This window comes from Mustelus asterias, chromosome 16, assembly GCF_964213995.1.
Source record: "Mustelus asterias chromosome 16, sMusAst1.hap1.1, whole genome shotgun sequence".
NCBI classification, from domain to species: domain Eukaryota; kingdom Metazoa; phylum Chordata; class Chondrichthyes; order Carcharhiniformes; family Triakidae; genus Mustelus; species Mustelus asterias.
Genome location: NC_135816.1, coordinates 31,903,002 through 31,915,873, shown reverse-complemented (window position 1 = coordinate 31,915,873; position 12,872 = coordinate 31,903,002).

Genomic DNA, 12,872 nt, shown 5'->3' with positions numbered 1-12,872 from the left:
GGTGATTGCAAACAGAGAGCGGGGGAAAAGGCCCATTATACTCCATGGTGACGCTCTTAAGGTGACACAGGAAATCTAGCCCCAGGAGTACGGCAGCGCAGAGTTGTGGCAGCGCGAGGAGCCTGAAGTTTTTGTACACTGTGCCCCGTACAGTCAGGGTCGCCACGCAGTACCCGAGGACATCCACCGAGTGGGACTTTGAAGCCATGGAGATCGTTTGCTTCACTGGCAGTACTGAAAGGGCGTAGCGACTCACTGTGTTAGGGTGAATAAAGCTCTCTGCACTCCCACAGTCAAATAAACAGTTTGTAGTGTGACCGTTTATCTTGATGTCCATCATGGACCTGGCGAGTTGGTGAGGCCTGGATTGGTCCAGCGTAACCGAAGCCACCGTTGGATTTTACGACGCGGCTGACGGCCTCCAAGATGGCGGCCCGCACGGCTCACACGCGGCTGAAGGCGTCCAAGATGGCGGCCCGCACGGCTCACACGCGGCTACCGGCGCCCAAGATGGCGGCCCCCACGGGTCGTACGCGGTGCTACTGGGCTTGGAGGTCAACTTCGCCCTGCATACCTTCGCGTAATGGCTCTTCTTTCCACACCCGGAGCAGCTCGCATCCTTCGCCGGGCAGCATTGTCGGGAGTGCTTCCTCAGGCCGCAGAAGTAGCACTTCGGGCCTCCAGAGACTGCCGCAGCGGTCGGGTCATTGGTGGGACGTGGCGTGGCGTAGGCCTGCGGCCCTCCCGAGTACAGAGGTGGCGGTGACTGCGGTGTCCACGATGCACCCCCGTGGTCGGGGGTGTAGGCCTCGAGATTACGGAAGGCCACCTCTAACGAGTCGGCAAGTGCTACAGTCTTTTGTAGGTCCAGCCCACCCTGTTCCAGCAGTCGTTGACGGATATAGTTTGACCTGATACCCGTGACATAGGCATCTCTGATTAAGTCCTCAGTGTTTTGGGCGGCTGTTACGGCCTTGCAGTTGCAGGCCCTGCCAAGTGCTCGCAACGCACGCAGGAATTGGTCGCCCGATTCTCCTGGCTGTTGTCTGCGAGTAGCCAGAAGATGTCTGGCGTAGATTACATTAGTCTGTTTGTTGTACTGGCCTTTTAAAAGTTCGATCGCATCCTTGTAAGTTTCAGAGTCTCTAATCATCGAGAATACTTGATCGCTCACCCGGGCATGGAGCACGTGTAGCTTGTCGGTTTCGGTCCGGACGACGGAGGCGGTGAGGAAAGTTTCGAAACATTGTAGCCAGTGATCGAAGCTGTTAGAAGCTCCTATGGCTTGAGGATCCAATTCTAATCTATCGGGTTTTAGTATCTGCTCCATCCCAAAACTTTTTGCGAATAAAATTGATGCACTATCAATCAATCAAAGACTAGTTTGTATGCAAGAACAAATAGGCTTTTATTCGCAAAAGACTTGGAGCACACCCATGCTGATGAACTGGTCTGGCGACTGAGGCAGGGGGGTTGGGAGCAGTCACCTTTATACCTGGACCAGGGGGGGAGGAGTCTCAGGCAGGGCCGGCAGGGGCATGCCCAGGCATGTCACACACACACAGGCAATAAGCTTAACAGTGGTTTACCACACTGTGTAAAATTGCAACTTACGATCACAGCATTTAATCACGTTCATTCTCAGTTTTCACTTCGGCACTTCTATTCAATGATGGCACCTTCTTCTGAATATTTTTCCAGTTTCTCCTGGATTGTGATCTCATGTTGCTCTGCTATATCATCGTTCCAAGAACGGAAATTCCCGCCTGAACCTTTGCATGGTCCGCCGAATTTTCTGTCCCACCCGCTACGATTCCCATGGCGGGCAGGACGGGAAAATTCCGCCCCGGTCTCCAGTGCTTCCTTAATTCTCTCTACATAAGTACTTGCCCTTCTACCCTATAATCTGTAGATTTTGATCTGTAAATCTTGGTTTAAGCCATCTGCCCCGATTTCGAAATGATTCACTTCATTTTCCACAGGTCAGCTGGTTTATATTCATTTATACCTGTTGTGTGACTGCTGAAGTGGATTAGCTGTATTCTTATGGGCCATTTATTTGTTCTTTATTTTTAGCGATCCAGCTTCCAAAAGGTAAATAACCAGGTGTGTTCTGGTGAGTGTTTATAAGGCTCAGGTACTAATTGTGCACAAATAATAATTTCTCAAGCTTCAAGTTTCTTGAGGTTTGTTGGAGCTGTGCTCATCCAGAGAGTATTCCATCAAACTCCTGATTTATGCTTTATTGATGGCGAACAGAATTTGACCAGTCAGAAGGTGAGTTACACACTGCAGAATACCCAGTCTCTGACCTGCTTTTGTAGCCACAGTATTTATAAGGCCAGTCCAATTGAGCTTCTGGACGATGGCAACCCCCAGGATGTTGATTTAGCAATGGTAATGCCATTAAAAGTCACGGGGTATCAGTAGTTTCTCTCTTGTTGGAGACTGACATTGCCTGGCACTTGCGTGATGCAAATGTTACAAACCACTGATCAGCCCAAGCCTGAATGTTTTCCAAATCTTGCTGCACGCAGGCACAGACTGCTCCAGTATTTGAGGAGTTATGAATGCCACACTGTGTAGCAATCAGCTAACATCCCCACTTCTAAAGTAATGAAAGAGGGAAAGCCATTGATGAAGCAGCTAAAGATAGTTGGGCCTAAAATATTACCCTGAGAAATTCTATTGTCATGGCCTTCAACATCCAGAACCATTTTCCTTTGATTTAGGTGTGACTCTAATCAATGGAAAATTTCTCCCCTGATTCCTATTGACTTCAATTTTTCACAAACTGTTCAACTGCTGCCTTGGTGTCAAGAGCATTCACTCTCACTTCATCCCTTGAATTTAGCTCTTCTATCCAAGATCAGACCAAAGCTATAGAACCTCATAGTTATAACATACTAAGGAGCTGCTCTGTAAATCGATATCTGTAACGTGTAGGTTACTGTCTCTCTTAATAAGCTAACATTCAGAGTCCTGTCAAATGGAATCTTATAATGAACAAACAAATTTATAATGTTTTGCAGAAAAATACATTGCTGTTAGTAGATAATGATTATTTTGATATGACTTGTTAATTTGCAGTAATAGCTGGGTTTGATAAATTGTACCACTTGTTTCATTTTCCTCTGCTTACTAATGGAAAAATAGATCACAGCTATATTAAATCTGACACTATTTTGGGCTAAATATAGAATTATAGATGAGTGGAATGAGTAAATGGACTGTAATGTACACTAGGGGGGTTCAGATGACATCATTTACCATGAAAGCAGAGCCCAAGAGGCTTATGGAGGTCACATGAACCCCAAGATTAAATTACATCCTTGTATTCATGCTGTCATTTGTTTTAATATTAGCTGATGATGTTCAATGTCATTCTGCACAGTGAGGATGTGTTGTTATGTCCAATATCTGATTAACTAAATGTAATTATGTTTTTTTGTTATTACACAGCATTTTGTGGGAGTGTTTCTGATTTCTTTGAGATTGAATGGCATGATTGTACGTATTTATGTGGGAACTACAAATCACCTAACCTCGCTAATTGTTGATCTGCTTGTTTAGCTATCTTCATGCTGGTGTACATTTTTTTAAAGGCCAGGATACACAAGCAGCTGACCAGGGCACAAGGAGAATGTAATCCTGGAATCTGGGAGAGGAGTGATAGCGTATGGCAGGAGCAGGGAGATATGCTTGGAAGGGAATGGTGGGAGAGGGTACCAGACGTATGAGTAATAGACGTTTGGGTATTGGAGGGCAGCAGTGGTGGGATGTAGATTCCACTATTTACATAGATATAATTTGCTGTGAATTATTTGATTTGATTTATTATTGTCACATGTATTAACATACAGTGAAAAGTATTGTTTCTTGTGCGCTATACAGACAAAGCATACCGTTCATAGAGAAGGAAATGAGAGAGTGCAGAATGTAGTGTTACAGGCATAGCTAGGGTGTGGAGAAAGAATCATGTGCTAATTATTTGCTGCTGGGTGGAAAAAAATTGGAAGCTGTGTAAGATTTTTCTTTACATTAACCTTAAAAAAAATTTGTTTTAATTTTCGGGTTTAATCTCGTACATTACCCTGGATAAATTAGAAGCCAGGTTTTGCTAGACTGAGGCTTCTCATTTTATATGCCATTCTTAGACTTTCCTTGCTCTAATCAGCTCAAAGAAATTTGAGAACAAACTTATTAAAAGTGCAGGTCGATGATGGCAGAGCAAGAGCACCTTTGAGGTCCATCTTTTTTCAGTGCCCATGTTTTCTTTCAGTCTATTTTTTACTGATGCTGATAGATTAAGTTGCTTTAGATGTGCTTTACATGTAAACAGGACTAGGCAATCCTGCGTGCAGAGATGGTCAAAGGGTGATAAAACAGAGGAAGACTAAAAAATGGAAAAAGTGTACGTGATTGCTTAATTGGACAGAGGTAAGAATGTGTTTTTCTGCTTTTTTCTTAACGGACAAGATAGCTGACCAGCGAAAACTCTGGTCTTGGTAAAGTAAGAAGTGAGGCCATTTATCCTCATGAAGATCCTGCAGACAAGAGAGTATAAGTGCCGAAGTTGTATTTTTTTGGGCAAAGTTAAACTTTTATGAACTTGAATAGGGTGCCACCCCTGTCTGACGCCCCAGAGGGGACATGAGCATCGGCATGAGTGACATACTTCACTCTATAAACATCAAGGGCCCAAAAGTGTCAACCCAATCACCTGGTCAGCCTCTGAAGATGTGAGGAGGCTTAATTCAGCAGATTGACCACCAGGAGACAGACTCTTGCATGTGTCACGCCAATAACCAGTTCTGTGTGTGAATTGAAGAAGTTGCCATTGTCCCAGATGACCATAAGCTGCTCTCCCCTTTGAGGTGGAGAGCTGACTGGTGGTGATTTAACCTGAGGATCACCACACCTCGGGTGAGGGACAAGCTTGAGGAGGCAGGGCCTTCATGAATAACCTCAGCTGGTACAGGAATTGAACACACGCTGTTGGCATCATTCTGCGTCATGGACTAGTTGTCCAGCCAACTGAGCTAACCGACCCCTATGGGTTCTATGAGTATACCTTTGGTGATTGTAATAGTCAATAAAGAAAAACTTGATAAGCCTATGGTTGTTCAGCATTGTTGTATCGCAGTAAGACTAGAACCTAGGCAGAGATAGCCCCAGGTAAGGGAGGAGCTTTACAATCTCTGGTGGTAGAAACCTCAGTGTGAAAGGCAGTTCTGAGATCACAGGTTCCCAGGCTGACAGAAGTAAATCTTTGGGAGCTAAGGATCTTTTTTGACTGGTTCTGAGATAATTAAATGTCTACTTAAATTACAGTATAAAGTATTCATGTGATGTGTGTTTTTTGGTTGTGCTAAAAGTAAAAAGATAAGAGTTTTGTTCTGTGGTTTAAAGTATAAGTTTCCAACAGAAATAATGTTTAGTCAATGGCACTTTTAGTCTTTTTTTGCAGTAAAAGTCTGAAAATCAGAAGTCTTGTCATAGAACATAGAAAAAATACAGCACAAACAGGCCCTTCGGCCCACAAGTTGCGCCGGTCATGTCCCTACCTACCTAGGCTTATATATAGGCTTACCTATAACCCTCAATCCTATTAAGTCCCATGTACTCATCCAGACATCCACCACCACTGACGGCAGCTGATTCCACTCACCCATCACCCTCTGAGTGAAAAACTTATCCCTGACGTCACCTCTGTACCTACTCCCCAGCACCTTAAACCTGTGTCCTCTCGTAGCAGCCATTTCAGCCCTGGGAAAAAGCCTCCGAGAATCCACCCGATCTATACCTCTCAACATCTTGTACACCTCTATCAGGTCACCTCTCATCCTTCGTCTCTCCAAGGAGAAAAGACCGAGCTCCCTCAGCCTATCCTCATAAGGCATGCCAACCAATCCAGGCAACATCCTTGGAAATCTTCTCTGCACCCTTTCAATCATTTCCACATCCCTCCTGTAATGAGGCGACCAGAACTGAGCACAGTACTCCAAGTGGGGTCTGACGAGGGTCTTATAAAGCTGCATCATTATCTCCCAACTCCTAAACTCAATCCCTCGATTGATGAAGGCCAGCACACCATACGCCTTCTTAACCACCTCCTCCACCTGCGAGGCCGATTTAAGAGTCCTATGGACCCGGACCCCAAGGTCCTTCTGATCCTCTACACTGCTAAAAGTCTTACCCTTGATATCATACTCCTTCATCCCATTTGACCTACCAAAATGGACCACTACACATTTATCCGGGTTGAAGTCCATCTGCCACTTCTCCGCCCAGTCTTGCATCCTATCTATGTCACGCTGCAGCTTCTGACATCCCTCCAACCTATCCACAACACCACCAACCTTCGTGTCATCAGCAAACTTACCAACCCATCCCTCCACTTCCTCATCCAGATCATTTATGAAAATGACAAACAGCAAGGGTCCCAGAACAGATCCCTGGGGCACTCCACTGGTGACCGACCTCCATTCAGAAAATGTTCATAAATCCTGTCCCTCAGGATCTTCTCCATTAACTTACCAACCACTGAGGTTATCACATGTTGTCCTTTAAGCTATTCCACTTTCTTTTTAAAAAGTTATCTGCCTCCACAGAGATCCAAGCATTGTATTTATGGCATTAATTACTCTGCTTATTTGCTGTGGCAACTTTAACTAGCAAATAATGTGCAATGTTCTTTAAAATAACAGGAAGATTAAGGGAGAGATGCTGTTTTGTAAAGTTAACTTTGGAATGGTGCAAGTTGGCTAGCAGTTTATGGCAATTTATAATTCACAGGATATCTCTTACTCAGCATAAGTTACTGGATGATTTATGTATTGATGAAGATGAACAGCATTAAACTCACCATTATCATAGAATCATTGAATCCCTACAGTCCAGAAACAGGCCATTCAGCCCATCGATTCTGACTCTCCAACAGAGCATCCCATTCAAGCCCTAACCCTGTAACCCCACATATTTGCCCCACTAATCCCCCTAGCCGATACATCCCCGGACACCAACAAGCACTTTAGCATGGCTAATTAACCTAACCTGTACATCTTTGGACTTTGGAAGAAACCAGTGCATCTGGAGGAAACCCATGAAGACGCGGGGAGAACGTGCAAACTCCACACAGGCAGTCACCTAAGGCTGGAATTAAACCCAGGTCCCTGTGCTAACCATTGTGCCATCGTGACGCCCTTTGTTATTTTGGCAACAAATTCTGGTCCAGTGTTAGTGGGGTAATTTTTGGAAGTACATTTTATTACAGAAGATGTTGGTTAAAGTCACAACCACTTTCCAGGAGATGGAGAATTGCTACTTAATCACAAAAATACAATTTATTAAATCAATCAGATGACATCGATTTATCTGAGGAAAACAGTCTTTTCCAGGAATTACAAATCAATTACAAAATAATGAACTCAATGTTTACAAAGACATATCTGTTGCTTCACTCATGCTGACAAACCCTAGGGGCACGAACTTACTGGCCATTCACGCCAAGCTTCCGCTGCAGCGAGGTTGGAAAATTTGACACCCAGCCAAATCTCCGTTCCCTGCAGCGGGATGGGAAAATCCCACCCACATGAATGGCTATAAGATTCTGGCCCAGGAATGCAACAAGGGCCAATTCTCCACCCAAACCACCTATCTCCCCAACCCACTCCACCCCCACCGTTCCCATGCATAGAAACATTAAACATGACTTATCATCTATCTCAGCACCATGCTCCAACACTCTCCCCAAACCCCTTGACACCCTTAGACTCTAGAAATCTAACTTAAGTATATCCAGTGATTTGGCCTCCTCATCATTTTGTGGTAGAAGAATTCCAAAGGTTCACCACCCTCTGCGTAAAGAAATTTCTTCACATCTTAGTGCTAAATAGCCTACATCATATACTGAGACTCTGATCCCTTGTTCTAGAACCCCACAGCTGGGGAAACAATATCCTTCCATCCAGTCTGTCCAGCCCTGTCAGAATTTTATACAATGAGATTCCCTTTCATTGCTCTAAATTCTACTGAATACAGGCCCAGTCAACCCAATCTCTCCTCATGCAACAATCCTGTCATCCCAGGAATGAGTCTGGTGAACCTTCATTGCACTCTCTATGGAAAATATATCCTTTCTTAGATAAGGGCCAGAATTCCACTGCCCCGCCTGCCATGGGAATTGGAGCGGGTGAGGGACGGATCGTGGCAAGGTCCATTGACCTCAGGTGGGATTTTACGGTTTCGGGACAAGCGAGGCCATAAAAACCCTGCCCAAGGAGACCAAAGCTGAACATAATACTCCAGGTGTGATCTCACCAAGGCCCTATACAGCTGCAATAAGTTATCCTTGCTCCTGTACTCAAGTCATCTTGCAATGAAGGTCAACATACCATTTACCCTCCTAACTGCTTATTGTACCTGCATGCTTCTTTTCAGTGAATAGTGTACTTGGTCCCTTTGACCCAGGTCCCTTTGTACATCAACATTTCCCAATCTATCACCATACAACTAATACTCTGCCATTCTGTTTCTCTTTCCAAAGTGGATAACTTAACTTTGATCCATGTTATCCTGCATCTACTGTCTATTTACCCACTCACATAACTTGTTTCCATCACTTTGAAGCCACTTAACATCCTCCTCACCACTCACATTCCACCAAGTTTTGTGTCAGGAGAAAAATTTGGTTCCCTCATCCAAATCATTGATGTATATTGTGAATAGCAGGGGCCCAAGCACTGATCCCTGCAGGACTCCACTAGTTATTGCCTGCCACTTCAGGAAAGACTCATCTGTTCCTACACTCTATTTCTATCTGCTAACCAATTCTCAATCCATACCAATATATTGCCCCCAATTCCAAATGCCTTATTTTTGCACACTAATCTCTTATGCGGGATATTATCAAAAACTTTCTGAAAATCCTGATACACCACATCCATTATTAGTTCACCCTTATCTATTCTACTAGTTATGTCCTCAAAAAACTTCAGTGGTTTGTCAAACATGATTTTCCTTTCATAAATCCATGTTGACTTTGTCTAATCCCATTGATATTTTCTAAGTGTTCTGTTAGTTCATCCTTTATAATAGACTCCAGCATTTTCCCTGCTACTTATGTTAGGTTAACCAATCTGTAATTCCCTGTTTTCTCCCTTCCTCCTTTTTTAAATAGCCGAGGTTACATTTGTCACCCTACAATCTGCCAGGACTGTTCCAGAATCTACTGAATTTTGGAAAATGACAACCAATACATCCAGTATTTCCATGGCCGCTTCCTTTGATAACCTGGGGTGTAGATTATCTGGTCCTGGTGATTTATCTGCTTTCAGTCCCATTAATTTCCTTCAATTCCTCCTTCTCATTAGATCCTTAATTCCTTAGCATTCCTGGGGAACTATTTGTGTCTTCCTCTGCTGAAATATGCTGACAGACTTAGTCCCGGATCAATTATCCCACTCTCGCCTCTAAATTGGAAGATTGTGGGTTCAATCCCACTCCAGAAATTTTAAGACATAATCTAGGCTGATTTACCAGTTCAATATTGAGCGAGCTACCAGTTTTAGATCACACGTTAAACCAAGATCTCACCTCACAGGACGTAAAAAATCCCATTGTACTACTCAACGAGGAGAAATTAGGTTGTCTTGGTGCCCTGGCCAACATTCAGGGACTCAAACGAGTATTTGGTGCGCTGATTTCCTGTGCGGATCTACTATTAATCAGTTAGGTCAGAAGCAGAACCAAACTAAATGGTTACTTTGTTCTCCAAAAATTGGAACCCAAATTGCTGAATCTTTAAAAATTGGTACCAAAGCTTAGGTGAGATCATAACAATTTTTTCCAAGATTCCAAGGGGCATGAGTAAAATGAATCTATATTCATATAACTCTTTGATGAAACAACACCTATATATTATATTATACCTATATTATAGTAGCATTACTGTACATTAGTACAGTGTTTCCTCAGAGTGCACCACAAGGCAGCACGATGGCACAGTGGTTAGCACTGCTGCCTCACCGCGCCAGGGCCCTGGGTTCAATTCCCAGCTTGGGTCACTGTCTGTGTGGGATCTGCACGTTCTCCCCCTATCTGTGTGGTTTTCCACCGGGTGCATTCATTTCTTCCCACAGTCTGAAAGATGTGCTGGTTAGTGCATTGGCCATTCTCCCTCAGTGTACCTGAATAGGCGCCGGAGTGTGGCAACTAGGGGATTTTCACTGTAACTTCATTACAGTATTATTTAAGACTTACCTGGATAGTCACATGAGCAGCCTGGGAATGGAGGGATACAAACGATTGGTCTAGTTGGACCAAGGAGCGGCACAGGCTTGGAGGGCCGAAGGGCCTGTTTCCTGTGCTGTACTGTTCTTTGTTTGTTCTTTGTTCTAATGTAAGCCTACTTGTGACACTAATAAACAAATTTTAAACAATCCAAATGCACAGTCCAACTGAGGTAAAGTATCATAGAATCTACAGTGCAGAAGGAGGTCATTTGGTCCATCGAGTTGCACCACCAATAATCCCAACCAAGTCACATCCCTGTAACCCCAGCTATTTATCCTCCTAATCCCCCTGACACTAAGGGACAATTTTAGCATGGCCAATTCATCCCAACCCGCACATCTTTGGACTGTGAGAGGAAACCGGAGCACCCGGAGGAAACCCACACAGACATGGGGAGAATGTGCAAACTCCACCCAAGGCCGGAATCGAACCTGGGTCCCTGGCGGTGTGAAGAAGCAGTGCTAACCACTGACATGGTTGATAAAACCATTTAAATTAATAGAACATGATAATCAAGAGGAGATTCAGTCGAAGCCCACAAGTCACAGATAATCATGCAGTGACACTGACCATGTTGAAGAGGCTGTGATACAATTATGCTAGCTGCAACAGAAAAGGTTTCTTCTTTGCACGACAAGCCAGCACGTAAAGCCTTTTCACAGTTTTTGTCAGTGATAAAAGATGAAGGCATTCAAATGAATGAAATTAGTGAAAAATACAAAATGAGAAAATGTAAATTCATACTTAATTGTTCTTTGCAACTTATACTGCTATTTTAATGAGCAAGAAAAACCTTAACTAGTTCCAAACTACTTCACAATCATTAGGTTTGATGTGCCCACAGTGTTGGAATGCAGGGACATGCAGATGCAAATTTGCACATAATACAGTCCAACAAACAACAATGAGATACTGCTGAAATTATCTGCTTAAATGATAGATAAAGTGTTCGACTGACAGAACTCTCCTGCTTTTCTTCCAAGAGTATCATGGGATCCTTTATATCCACCTGAAGGCGATGATTTAAAGTGTTATCCAAAGGTTGGCATCTCCAACAGTACAGCCCCCCCGGCCCCTTCATACTGCACTCAAGTGTCAATGGAAAGTAGCATAAGCGCAGGCCCTTTTTTGACTGAGTTGAGGGTGGGAGTGAGGAGGAGGCTACTACCACTCTGTTATTCTGACATCTAAGTAAACATCAATGGACAGCATTACAAACAGGCTAAAGAAGCATTAGGACTACTATTTCCACAATATATGCCATTGGAAGGAGGTGGATTTGATACTATTGAGACTAATCGTTGAAGCATTTTACACTGTTTAAATGAAATTCCAACTCTCCTGCCAGAAAAATGACAATTTTTATTACAGAAATGCAGAGTCCATCTCCCAGCAATTCAATTGGAAATACTTAGAAGCAGAAGTGACAATGTTCCCTCTATGTAATTACTGAACCTAACTACAGGTTGCTTAAGTCCAGGGTTTCAACGGAACGAGGTATCATCCCTAAAGCTGTGGGGCTGCACTGTGGCAGTGGTTAGCACTTCTGCCTCACAGCTCTGAGGACCCAGGTTCGATTCCCGGCTTGGGTCACTGTCTGTGCGGAGTCTGCATGTTCTTCCTGTGTCTGCACGGGTTCCCTCCGGGTGCTCCGGTTTCCTGCCACAGTCCGAGAGATGTGCTGGTTAGCTGCATTGACCGTGCTAATAAATTCTCCCTCGGTGTACCTGAACAGGTGCCGGAGTTTGGCGACTAGGGCATTTTCACAGTAACTTCATTGCAGTGTTAGCGTGAGCCTACTTGTGACACTGATAAATAAAATAAATAAATTGCCCCTTAGTGTCAGGGGGATTAGCAGGGTAAATATGTGGGGTTACGGGGATAAGGCCTGGGTTGGATTGTTGTTGGCTCAGGCTCAATGGACCAAACTTCTGCACTGTAGGGATTCAATGATAAACCACAACCAGCTTTGGCCCAAATTTTGAAAAATAAAGGCAGAATTTCCTTAAACATTGCACCTCCAATTAACTCCCTTTATGAAGTTCAACCTAAAAAAGTTTAAAGTTTATTTATTAGAGTCGCAAGTAGGCTTACATTAATAGTCCAAAGATGTGCAGATTGGGTGGATTGGCTATGCTAAAGTGCCCCTTAGTGTTAGGGGGCTAGCTAGGGTAAATGCATGGGATTAAAGGGATAGGGCCTGGGTGGGATTGTGCTCGGTGCAGACTCAATGGGCCGAATGGCCCCTCCTTCTGTGCTGTAGGAATTAAGTTGCTGTGAAAATCCCTTAATCCAGTTGTCAATAAAGTACAAAACTAAAACTTCATTGAGAGTCCACTTTTCAGATGAGTTGGGAGTGTGTATGTTCAGTGGATGCTGCATGGACTGAGTGATGCTGCAACCATTACAACGCTGCTGCTGGAGCTGCCCCTGGAGAGGGCTGGAGCGCGCCTGCGCGGAGCTGCCCCGCGTTTGCCTGGGGAGAGGGTCGGAGCGCGCCTGCGCGAAGCTGCTTCGCGTTTGCCGGGGAGAGGGCCGGAGCGCGCCTGCGCGAAGCTGCTTCGCGTTTGCCGGGG